The 13,035-nt window shown below is 39.4% G+C and overlaps 1 long non-coding RNA gene across 2 annotated transcripts; it reads left to right on the top strand.

The window, feature by feature from the left end:
• Window positions 1-3,809: 3,809 nt before the first annotated feature.
• LOC144315826 (uncharacterized) lies at window positions 3,810-12,061 on the top strand. 2 transcript variants are annotated; one of them, XR_013381583.1, is made up of 2 exons: window positions 3,810-4,217; window positions 10,512-12,061. It is a non-coding gene; the product is annotated as an uncharacterized LOC144315826 (long non-coding RNA). The 2 variants fall into 2 exon arrangements; XR_013381584.1 differs by lacking the exon at window positions 10,512-12,061 and adding an exon at window positions 9,557-10,322.
• Window positions 12,062-13,035: the final 974 nt, after the last annotated feature.

The raw sequence follows: 13,035 nt of genomic DNA, 5'->3' as shown, positions 1-13,035 counted from the left end.
CCTGTTTTTGTCAGCATGACTCCCCCGGCTTGCTTCTTCACCCCACAGTGGCAGTTCATTCTCTCAGCAGCTCTTGAGTCCATTTGTAGTCTTTCCAACACTCCCAGAACTGGTCTCATCACGCCCCCTCAGAGACACTGGCAACAGCCAAGCAATGCCCCCAGCGGAGCATGGAGTTCCAGCCACATGGGCCCTCTTCTCTGAACTTGGAGACACCAACACTAGCTGAGCAGCAGCCCTCCTCAATGTTAGGGGGTCTGGTACCAGAGGGTCCCCCACCAAAGCCCAGAGACATCAGCACTGGTCAAACAGCAACCTCTTCTCAGAGTTTGGGCTTTCAGCCCCTGGAACCTCCCCTCTGAGTTCCTGGGCATCAGAACCAGCTGCTCAGCTGGTCACTCTTGCCACCAGGAGAGCTTCAGCTCTCAAGAGAGTTTTTGAGTTTCAACCCCATGGGGCCCCATCTCTACTCTCCTTCTAAAGCTTTTCAACTCAGCAACCCCAGCCTCTCTCTCTACACCTGATCCCCAGGGGTAACAGCTCCTTTCCTCGGTTTCTGCCCCTGTGATAATGTGTTGTTCTGTCCCCGACTTTTCATTTCCCTGGTCACTAATTCTTCACAGCATATCGTCTTTATTGTATAACTGGTGTGATTTCTGTTTTCTGACTACGCCCTGACTGATATAAGGGGTGATTTTCCTAAAATAGAAATCAGATCATGTTACTCCTTTGCTTAAAATGCTTCAGTGGTTACACCAATGTTTATAGCAACACTATTCCCAATGGCCAAAAGGTGGAAACAAATGTCCATCAGCTGATGAACTGGATAAACAAAATGTGGTATATTCATCCATAATGGGTTATTATTCAGCCTTAAAAAGGAATGAAATTCTGACACATGCTGCCACATAGAGGAACTTGGACAACACTATGCTACGTGAAATAAGCCAGACACAAAAGGACAAATATTGTATGAATCTACTTATATGATGTACCTACAATAGGCAAATTCATAGAGACAAAGTAGAATAGGGGTTACTAGGGGTTATGGGGTCAGGGGAAATAGGGAGTTGTTGTTTAGAGGGTACAGAGTTTCTGTTTGTGATGATGAAAAAATTCTAGAAATCAGTAGTGGTGATGATTGTCCAGCATTGTGAATATTCTCAATGCCACTGAATTCACTTAACTGTATCTTTAAAAATGGTTAAAATAGCAAATTTTATGTTATGTATATTTTATTACAGTGAAAAAAATCACCCAAATTGCTTCAGTGCTTCAATCACCCCCATTGACTAAACATTGGCGCAGTGAGGAAAAACATGCGTTGAACTTTCCTGAGAAATCTCCAGTTGTGGTGTTGCCCTGGCTTGTGCATTTGGCACTCATAATGGATGGGATACTGACTTTCATCTTAGAGGCACTGCTCCATATTTGGATGATATCTACTGCTACCACATGGGACATTGTCAGCTGGACCGATTTTTCTCTCTCCATTTGAGCAGTATTTTTAGGATCTCCCGAGATAACTTTGTTCAACGACTTCCCACCAGACAGGATATTTAATGCAATTATTTCTCTCTACATTGGCCTCAAACTGAACTTTAGCACAGACATTCTTATCAACTCACTTTAAAAAAAATTTTTTTTTATTGGAGTTCAATTTGCCAACATATAGCATAACACCCTCAACTCACTTTTGAATTCAAGCTGGCCATTCATTTGGTGTTTCTCTTTCTTTGTCACATTATTAAAATCCTAAGTTCCTGTGGGCGAAAATCTCACCACAATATGCAGAAGTAGGAAGCACTAGAACAGTGTAAGTGAAATATCTCTAGCCTTGTGCTTTGCTTGCCTTCTAAGAGTTAACTTTAACATGAAGGATTTGGCACCACGGTGTGTCCTAACACCCTCAATTGACAGAAGGTAATAGGGTGATAATAGATAGATTCAGGCCAAGAAGATTTTCCTACTGTTATCAATTCAATTTCAGTGAAGGAAGTTTCAGTGGCAATCATATTGCTCCCACTCCTTCTCTATCAAGGAATGAGTACAATTTAGATAGTTTGCCTAAGAGTAAAATAATATCAACAAATGTAAAACCAGCCCGATACTCTCATTTTCTTGGCGAGGCACATCAAGATATGCTAGCGAGCTGTCAGAGGCTGTAAATCTAGCTAATCTCCCTTGTAGCGCTTTCTAATCTTTCTCTTCAGCTCAGAGAAGAACCATGTCCCCTGCTAATTCTATGTTAGGTTAATTGGATTGGCTGTGTAATATTCAATTGAGATTACCTCCATAAAATTTATTTGTAAATTTTATTCCTTAAGTAGTGACAGAGTGAGATAGTCCTTTTTTTTGGACTTACTGCAGCTAACATCCCCCTAAAGGTGAAAATATGTTTAAGGCATTTGGATTTATTAAGGAAAGAAAAATATAGTCACAAAACGGAAAAAGAAGAGAGAGAGAAAGAGACACAGAGAGAGGGAGGCAACAACATCACTTAGCTTCTAAAGTGAGGGTTGGATTTTGGATGACCTGTAAGGAAGCTACTTCCTGAATCTTTTCATCATAGACTCCTAGGGCCTCAAGACATGCTGAGTGGCGTGAATGACACAAAGAAGGGAGGAACTGCATTTTCAATACAGTATCCATAGCCGTTTCCAAGCTCCCCTCACACTGCATTAGATGACCTGCAGCAGACAATTAGAGGGACTCATGGAATGACTCTGGGGGAGGAGTTCCTGCATTATTCTCCAGCCCTGGGACACAGTGGCAGGGACTGTGTGACAGATCTGGTGTGGGGAGGGGCAATATGATTCCCTGCAGCAGCCCTGTTGCAATGGCTAGTGGATAGAAGTCCAGACACTGGAGCCAGCCTTTAGCTCCAGTAGGCAGTAAGGTCTTCAGAAGTCACATAGTCTTCTCTGCTTTCCTATCTATCCAGTGGGGATAAAAAATGCCTGCCTCATAGGATGATTTTGAGAATTTAATGAGATAATATATAATTAGGCTAGTGCCTACCATGTAAGAAGCATTCAATAATTGTTAACTTTTTTTTTTTTTTTACACTCTTCTCTCAAACCCAGAGTCTCAGGGGACTGGTGTTGGAGATGGCCATAAGTTGTCTCATGAGAAAGGAAAAGAGAGTGAGTGCTAAGAGAGTGAGTGCTGGGGCCTTGGAGAGAAGGATGAAGCACCACTCTCCCACCTAGGGATGGGCTGGTACTGGTCATTTAACCTATACAGAGAATGCTCATTTGCCAACTAATTTCTTTCTTTTTATTTTATTTTATTTTATTTTATTTTATTTTATTTTATTTTATTTTATTTTATTTTATTTATTTTTATTATTTATTCATGAGAGACACAGAGAGGTAGGGACATAGGCAGAGGGAGAAGCAGACTTCCCGCAGGAAGCCCGATGGGGACCCCATCCCAGGACCCCAGGATCCATGACCTGAGCCAAAGGCAGATGCTCAACCACTGAGCCACCCAGGTGCCCTTCATTTGCCAACAAATATCTATTTCTAAATCCTCAAGGCAATGGAATCTAATGTTTAAAATGTGATTAGAGCTGGTGTAGTTGAGCAAGGAAAAGCATCATGTTCCCCCTACTTGTGTAGGTGTGGTAATGGCATAGGGTAAGGGCTAATGGAACAGACTTTGGAGCTGAAGTGTCTAGCTGAATAACCAGCTCCACCAATTACTGGCCAAGTTCATTGGCAAGTTATACAACATCTCTATGCAATGGTTTCCTCTTCTGGGAAATGGGGATAATAATAGTATCTGCCTTGTTGTATTGTTATGATTATTAAGTGAGTTAATAACTGAAAGCAGCGCAAATGTTTTTATGGAATATAGTAAGTGCTATACCCACATCTATAGCTAAAGATTTTACAGCAGTCGTAATTTCCATGTGAATTTATTATCTGCAACTTCAGATCTTTAGAGGAGTTTAGGTTGGAAGTATTCCCCAGTGCGGCAGTATTTCTGAATAACCTTGAGTTTGGATTTCTGATTCTAGAACTATGTACACAGTGAGTGTATGTGATTCACCGGTAACTGTTTAATGTGTTTCCCAAAGACGGAAATCGAAAGAGAGGAAGAAGGGAGAGGCAACTCTGCCTAGTGAAAATGAACCAGATGGTTAGAGAGATGCATAAAACACTTTCAGGAGGCAGGAAAGAGGAAAATGATCAGAAGAGGATCAATAAAAGGTAAGATGAGTACCAAAGCTGGGCAAGGGGACTATTTGGTGAAGTGGCTTAAACCAGTTTGGGATGCTGGGAGACAGAGTTGCTAATAAGATGGTAGCATACGCAGCAAGGCATACGCTTGCCCCCTCTCCCACTCCTCCCTCCCGTGATGCCTTTATATTTTTAGCCTGTGGGGTTGGAATGATGAATGCCCAAGTGGAAATAATGTTGGAAGGAGATTTTTCTTGGCAAAATGGCAGTAAGGGCTGCCAAGTATTTTCTAAGATGTAAACAAATCATCCTCCTTCATCAGGGAAAGATTAACACATATTATTCCCGAGTCAATGTGGGATTTTCACCTTCTGCAATTTGCAATTTGAATTCTACCCATCATCATGGGTTTTTACAACCTCCTGTGCATTAAGCACTCCATTGCTCTGAGAAATCATTGGTGTTCCAGCTGCTAGAATCAAATAATCAGGCACAAGTCAGGAAATAAAAATTTTCTACTCAAGATAAGCAAGTTATGGGGTACAGTGGCAATGGTACCAACTTGGGATTTGAGTTTTCTCCTGGTTAGGCCACCAACTACTCCTCTGTGTATCTCTACTTTCATAGTTCTAGGAGAGGAGTATGGGATTAAGTGATATTTAAGATTTCTTCTGGCTCTGAATCCTATGATCTGTGTGATTCTAGGCTACTCTGGGCAGAAAGTAGCTTTGTCTTTATATTCATGATACAAACTTTCCAGAATTTCAGAACATTCCTCTCCCATTTTTTGGAATGTCCCTTTCTCCCAAGGTCACACTGTGAAAACTTTTACTATGCTTCTAGAAGCTTATGGCTTGGAGCCCCTGGATGGCTCAGTGGGTGCAGTGTGTGACTCTGGATCTCGGGGTTGTGAGCTTGAGCCCCAAGTTAAGTGTAATTGCTTTAAAACATGTAAAGAAAATCTTTACAAGCTCATGGCTTTCCCCTAAGGTATATGGATTCTCCCTCCCACCAGACCTTGTAGGCTTGCTATCTTCTAGAATGTACCCTTTTTGTCTGTCTTCATTTCTCTTCTTAACTTTATCCTCAACCCAAATTTACCTGTTTTGCAGCTCCCTTCCCCAGAGCCACATTCTTAGGAAGATAGCTTTAAAAATTATGCATTCAAAAAATATTCCTCTCTTTTTGGATAAGATATTTGCCTTTTACTATGGGCATAACTCAAAGGAATGGTAGGAAGTTCAGTTAGCACAAATGATGGAGGGATACTTACCAGAACCTTCAGGAATCCCAAATCACACTCATAAGCAACTGCCTACATGTAAAGTCTACTTATATCTTCAAGAAACACAATTCAAGAAACATATCAAACCAGATGTATGCATTTTATTATTGTAGACCCTGATGGGACCTACAATTTATCACAAAGATAAATAAGACAGTTATTTCCTTTAAGAAGCTTCAGATTTAGTAGAACTAGAGAGTCTTTTTTTCTAATCCTAACAGATGGCTTTAAAGATATTTTATTGTGGTAAAATAAACATAACATTTAACATTTTAACCATTTTCAAGTATCAATTTAGTAACATTTAGTCATATTGTTGTGATAAGATTTTTATCTAAAATAACTTACAAATTGAGAGCCGTAAGTTTGAGTGTATATATAAGTAAGTTATAGTTTGCACGTTGGAGAACTTACCTTCTAGGTGTGACCTAGCTGAACATATAATCAGTCAAGAATTTTAAGGCAGTCTACTTGTCTTCCTTCCTTCCTTTTTTCCTTTTCTTCCTTCTTTCCCTCCTTCCATTTCCATTCTGTTTCTAAAATGATCTAAAGTGAATTACAGAATATATATAATACAGCAGGCTGAAATAAATGAAAATTTGTCAGGTTGCCTAAGGATAGGAAAATGAGGTGGAGCCCTGTGAGGTTAGTACAGAAAAATACATGCCTTGGAGTCCTATAAACATGTTAGACAGAGGCTTCAAATTTTATTCTAACCCACCCAGAGCCAGGTTACCAGAGAAATTTAAACAATTACAAGATTTAGAGTATCCTGTCTGTGACATAAACAAAAAAAAAAAAATAGGTGCTCCAGAGCACACAGCTTTTCTTGACACTGAGATCAGAAAGTTCTCCTTTGGCCTGTAATTGAGACGATATGTGTGGTTTAATGAACAACAGCCATCTGGACAGCTATACAGTAATGAATCATTATGAACTGTCTCTTATTAATAACCTTCAAGAAATACTAATGTACATAGCCTGAAAGATCAGTTCAGTAAAAATAGTGTGGTTCCATGGATTACTACTCAGCCATCAAAAAAAAAAAAAAAAAGAAATCTTGCCATTTGCAATGACATGGATGGAACTAGAGAATGTTATGCTAAGTGAAATAAGTCAAGTAGAGAAAGACAGTTATTATATGATCTCATTCATGTGGAATTTAAGAAATAAAACAGAGGATCATTGGGGAAGAGAGGAAAAAATAAAACAAAATGAAATCAGAGAGGGAGACAAATCATAAGAGACTCTTAATCATGGGAAACAAACTGAGGGTCACTGGAGGGGATGGGGTACCTTGGGGATGGGCATTAAGGAGGGCACTTGATGTAATGAGCACTGGGTGTTACATGCAACTGATGAATCACTAAACTCTATCTCTGAAACTATTAATACACTATATGCTGATTAATTGAATTCAAATAATCATAGGAAACCAGCTCAGGGTCTCTGGAGGAGAGGTAGGTAGGGGGATGGGGTGACTGGGTGATGGGCATTAAGGAGGGCATGTGATGTAATGAGCACTGGGTGTTATATAAGACTGATGAATCACTTCTACCTCTGAAACCAATAATACATTATGTGCTAATTAACTGAATTTAAATGAAATTAAAAAGTATATGCTAATTAACCAAATTTAAATAAAAAATTAAAAATAAAATAGAAAAAGAAAAAAACACAGAAGTGTGGTTCTGGTGCCCAGGTCTTTACTAGCCAGGCCAGTCCAAGGAGAGGTTTTAGAGGGCCTAGGATGAAGTAAGGCGAACTAAAATGTAGATATGCACAGTTGTTAAGGTGGCCTCACACCACTGGAGCATCAGGGAACATCCCAGATTGAATGCCTACAACCCAATGATTGCCATCTATTTACCTAAATATGTCTTAGAAATGTTAACATTGTCTACCTGTGTCTGCGTCGTGCGAAAAGTAAGAAAGTATTGTTTAGGACTTTAGTTTGTGATGGTGAAGCCCTAAGAGACTGCTCAGCTCTGTTTATGGAAGTGGGAAGGCCTAGTGGTGTGATGTACTCTTTTTACAGTGATGTTAAGCATAAGCTAAAAGGAGAACCAGATCATATGGCTTTATAACTCAATGGAAGTATTTATCTAATCTATTTCTTCCAACCTGCACCTCAATATAAGTGCTATTTAAAGTTCCAGAAGACAGAAATGACTAGAGTCTCTATAGAACCCATAAAGATTAGCTCATTTGTTATGATTTTTGGCTGTCGAAATTCGGGTGTGGGGAACTCCCTCACTGTGTGAGTACTGGTGGGTGACAGGAACCATTGGAGAATCCATGAGTTTGGAGAGCTCCATTCTTTCCTTGCACATGATTTGGCTAAGTGTACGTTCACACGTTAATATCTTAAATTCATGTTGTAGAGTTTAATGTATTTTAATAGCAAACTTACAGGAACAGCACAGAAGACAGACAACATTAAAAACATGTACTTGCACATAGGACAACTCAGAAAAGTATAGTGCGTGGATGGAATCTATCGTATGATAAAAATGCTACAAACACCATTTAGTTGCCATCAACAAGAAATTTTCTTGTCTTAAAAAAATCCAAATGCTGGCATTGTTCAGAAAACTTAACAGGTTTATTTATAATTATTATAAAGTTGAACTGCTGAAATGTGTCCACTGAAACATTTTGACTTACATGAATGCTTTATGTTCCTGCATTTATATTAAAAATGCACACATATGAAAATGGAAAAACTGCCAATAGCTGATTTCTGTCCCCTGTTTTTCCACTTGCAATCATATATTCAAGTACCTTTTGATTCCATGGAGAAAATATTTCTAATGTTGAGAACTACCAATAACAGGAAGAAAAGAAATTTTTTTAAAAGAATGCAATCTTTTCCATCACAATGGATTCTTAAGCATGTTTGCCACTGATGTGGCGTGCTAGCTGGATGTCTTTTGGCTTAATTGTTACAGGTTTGGCATGAACAACACACTGGTTGATGTCTTCAAAGAGGCCCATCAGATAGGCCTCGCTTGCCCCCTGCAAATCAAACTTTAAATCTAAGTATGTGGTATGTAGATGGAGGGAGCATAAGATTTGGTTCTCAAGAGTTGTGTTGGTGGTGAGCAGCATTGTCTGTAACTGGTGACAGTGTCCAGTGGCGGCTGAGTCAAGGGGCCAGAGAAGCAATGACAGCAGTAGCTGCTTTCTGACAATGTCTTTATCTTGGGGTTTCCCTATTTTACAAGCCTACTTCTCCAGCTTTCTTATTGAGCTTCTGAGTTACCTAATTTTCCCCCCCAATAAATCCTTTTTTGCTTAAAGGAGCCAGGTTATAATAAAGAATCCTGAGGCTATAGGCCAAAACTGACTCTTCTTTGTGGACTAAAAACTAAGGAAAAGGTTACTTTAGTCTGGACCAACTTCTCCAGAAAGTGATACAGAGGTCAGCCATGATCCAGGAGTTTGTACCAAACTACTCTTGCCGGTCATACCACACAGGCCAGAGATATCTAATCTTTGTAACAGGGCAAGGGACATTTGAGATAGAACATTTAGTTAGCCAGTAGGTCTTTAATTTATGGACCTTCAGAAAATTGGATATCTTCTACTCTGTATATAATTTGAGAGGCCCACATTAGTAGAGCTGATAGAGGCAGAACAAATGATCAAAATCAGAGTCCACATTGACAGTGGTCCTTGAACACCTTTCAGGGGCAGAAACTTGTCCTCCAGGAGATTACACTTAGCTTGAGTTTACTAATCAAGTAGAAAATCCTGGACTAGAAACCAAGCATCTGAAGACTCTGATGGCATTCGAGACATGCTATCCACAAAATATGGCACCTTGGCATAGTGGATATTTCAAGCTGAAGGAATTTGAGAAATGGCTTGTGCAGGAAGTGTTTTGTGACCTTTGCCTGAAGCAAGTCACAAAACCCTCATGTGAGAAGTACCCTTCACTTATCATGAAACATAATATTAAAAATACTCAGCTTGAGCTGTTTCTTTGGGTCTTTATTTCCTTTTGAAGGTTTCTGTGTCATGTAAAATTTATATTAAATACATTTGTATGTTTTTTTCTCTTGTTAATCTTTTGTTACAGGGGTCCCAGTCAAGAACATAGACGGGTAAAGAAAAAAGATACTTCTCCTCCTCTGAAAATCATAGCATCTATGCTAGTTGGTCTTAATTTGTGAAGCTGACTGGACAATCCTACCAAATATAAACTTAGGCCTGAACTTCTAGGAACTTACATGCAATCTTTACAAAGATGGCTGTGGCTGTGACTCCAGCCGGAGACTCCACTTTCACGTGGTCCTCTCCTTTGCCCTCTCCTCTTCTGTCTCCTGTGAGGACATTTGTCATTGGATGTAGGGCCTACTTGGGTAGCCCAGGATAACTGCATCTCAAGATCCTTCATTTTGTTACATCTGCGAAGACCCTTTCTCCCAATAAGTTCACATTCACAGGTCATGGGTGAATGTATCTTTTGGAGGGGCTCCTAGTCCACTCACTACTACACCATTTGGTCCCACAGGCCCAGGCTTCCATGTGAGCACAGGATGCTGTCTGTTGGCATTTATGCTGGCCTGAGAACTGCCTGGAGCTGGTGTTGGCTATTTGGGATCAAACAGTAGTTTGGTGGCTACTGGAGGTGGCTCTTCTCCCTCTCCACGGTCCCCACTGCCAGGAAGGGACAGAGCCTTGGAAGCTGGTAGCTCATCCTGCCTTCATCCCCAGTGGAGGCTTTTCATTCTCAACTCCCTACATGGTAAAACAGAAGGGAAAGCTCCTATGTCCTTATTTTCTAAAGGCTCCCATTCCTGTTTTATTTACAGCATTAAAAATAAATTTCTGTTAGCTTTTTATTTCTATGGTTGTTTATTTTAGAGGTTCTTCATATTTATGCACAGAAGGAAATTCTTTCAGTATCTCAAGCATTTTAGAATTTAATGCCAACCTACCACTATTATTTTGTTTTCCATTATTTATGAGCCCAATCCCTTTTTGACTTTTAGGCATGGTGTTACCTGGCTCTGTTTCTCCTCTGTCCCCAGGTCATATTTTTTCTTTACCTTGGAAGTAACTCTTAAAGGAGATTGACTATAATGTGCACCGACATTCATTTTTTTTCCAGAGGAAATTGCAATATCTGATGTCTTAATATGCAATATGAAGTGTTCCTTCAAGTATTCTCTCAAGAGGCAGAAAAGGATGAGGAAATTACAGACAGCTCTTGACTGCAGACCGCCCGTGTGCATTTCCTGATCTCTAGAAGCTGTCAGGGGTGAGCTGAAGAAGGGAGAGGAATCAAAACCCGAATCAGCCAACTTTGCTGCTTACTAGACTCTCTGGAAAAATATCTTGGGAGGGAAAGCCTGGAGTTATTGACTAACATGAAATGTTTAGTGTTTCACTCCTTCTGAACAATTCACATCCCATATCTCAGATGACAGAAAGTGAAGCATCACTTTGATATTCTAATTTTGAAAATTCTTGAAGGATCCCAAAGTCAGAACATGAGGACATTATGAAGGATATTTGAAATGATGAATGGGTTGCCCATTATTTATCTCCACGCATTCCTGTTTTCCTGACATTCATTACTTTTCCTTTAATTCTGGGAGATGATTATCTCCTGGCATGATGCCAGAGTCTCTGGGAGTAAAAACTGATGAATCACATGGCAATGAAAATGCTTTTCAAAATTTGTATTTTTGAATGTTTATTAACTATTTTGCAGAATCTTGTTTTCCATGTAAAGGGTGTGTTTATTTCATAATGAAAGTCAAGCTGACATCTCTTTTCACTGGTTTTCATCAGCACTGCTAGAAGGTAATCAAATTTGGTTCATAAAACTAGGAAATCTTGTTTCTTTGAGTTTTTCCCAGACTTTGTCACGTAGGGAAAAGATTCAGTCCCAGCCTACTTGATCTCAAACCTCTTATGGCAGGACTGTAATAATTGGTCTTTAGCACAAAAGACTCTTTGTGTTTCAGTCATTATTGTTTCCAGAAAGTATATTGTGTTGAATATCAAGAGCATCTGGAAAGAGCTATTATTAAATAAGGAAATTTCATATGCTGTTCAGGAAAGACCTTTATCATTTCAGTTAAATTTTGCATTTTTTATTTGAAAATAAATTGCAAGTTCGTTACTGACAGGGTTCAGAACATGTTACCTCAAAATATGGCACCTTGATATATTGAATATTTTAAGCTGAAGAAGTTTGAGAAAAGGTCAGAAGCAGTAAAGTCTCTCTGACCTTCACCTGCCCTTTCCCCCTGAAGTAGTTTGCAAGACTCTCACGTGAGAAGTGCCCTCGCTGTACGTGGAAGAAAGGAGCAGCCTTGTCTCTCAGATTGAGGGAAAAGGATCCAAATAAACAAGCCTTACTGAATTCCTCCCACTTATTACGTTTAGTTTATACCTAATTTATTCTATCCTTTTCTCCATGACTGTCCACTCTTCATCTAACCTGGCATGAAAACACTCAGGTGTAACCATTTTTTTGACTCTTCATTTCTTTAAGGAGGCTCCTGTGTCACATAAAACTTATTTTTTTAAAACTTATATTAAATAAATTTGCATACTTTTCTCTTGTTAACCTGTCTTTGTCTGCTTAACTTTCACACCCAGCCAGGGTTCATAAGGGAGTCAAGAAAAACTCTTTCTTCCCCTACAATATCAAGGGTGAGTTCATGTTTTATTAAACCAAAGCTTAGAGTCCACTGCCACCAGGCCCCAAATAAATAATTTTCTGATTTTCTTTTATTTTGGTGTCTAATTTTCTAGCTGAATAATTTATTTAAGAGAAAAGATTCATTATTGTTGTCTTACTTCATATTTTTTACACAGGAATTTTTACCTTCTCTAAGGATTCTTTTTTTGCCCATATTTAGATAAATGGCCATGAGTCTTCCCAGGTCCAAAGTCACTCATATACCTCCCTCCCCCATATATTTGTGAAGGGACTGAATTTTTTTTTTTAAGATTTCATTTATTTATTTGAGAGAGAGAGAGAGTGAGTGAATGAGATAAAGAAAGAGAGAGAATCTAAAGCAGACTCCGAACTGAGTATAGCCCAACTTGGGGCTTGATCTTATTGAATCAGAAACTCTAGGAGTGGATTCTGACAACCTTTTTTTTTTTTTTTTTTTTTTTGATTTTATTTATTTGAGAGAGGCAGAGAGTGAGAAAGAGAGCAAGCAGGGGGACAGGCAGAGGGCAAGGAAGAGGGAGAGGGAGAGAATCCAAGCAGACTCTGTGCTGATCCCAGAGCCCAGTGCAGGGCTCAGTCTCACAACCTTGAGATCATTACCTGAGCCAAAACCAAGAGTTGGATGCTTAACCAGCTGAGCCACACAGGCCCTGGACTGAATATTTTTTAAAATGCTATTTACGTTTTTTTTTTTTTTAAGTGCTTGTTGGTGATTATATGCCTTGTTTTGTCTTTCAAAGATATTCAGGTGGTACTAGGAATATGAACACTATTCAAATTCTACCTTAAAGAGTCAGAGTCTTCTCAATGAATTCTCTTTCTCCTTAATCTGCTCAGAGCCAGTTTCTGTTGCTTCAAAC

This window comes from Canis aureus, chromosome 1 (genome assembly GCF_053574225.1).
Source record: "Canis aureus isolate CA01 chromosome 1, VMU_Caureus_v.1.0, whole genome shotgun sequence".
NCBI lineage: Eukaryota > Metazoa > Chordata > Mammalia > Carnivora > Canidae > Canis > Canis aureus.
Note: the sequence above shows the minus strand (reverse complement) of the source record. Positions and strands in the feature narration are given on the sequence as shown.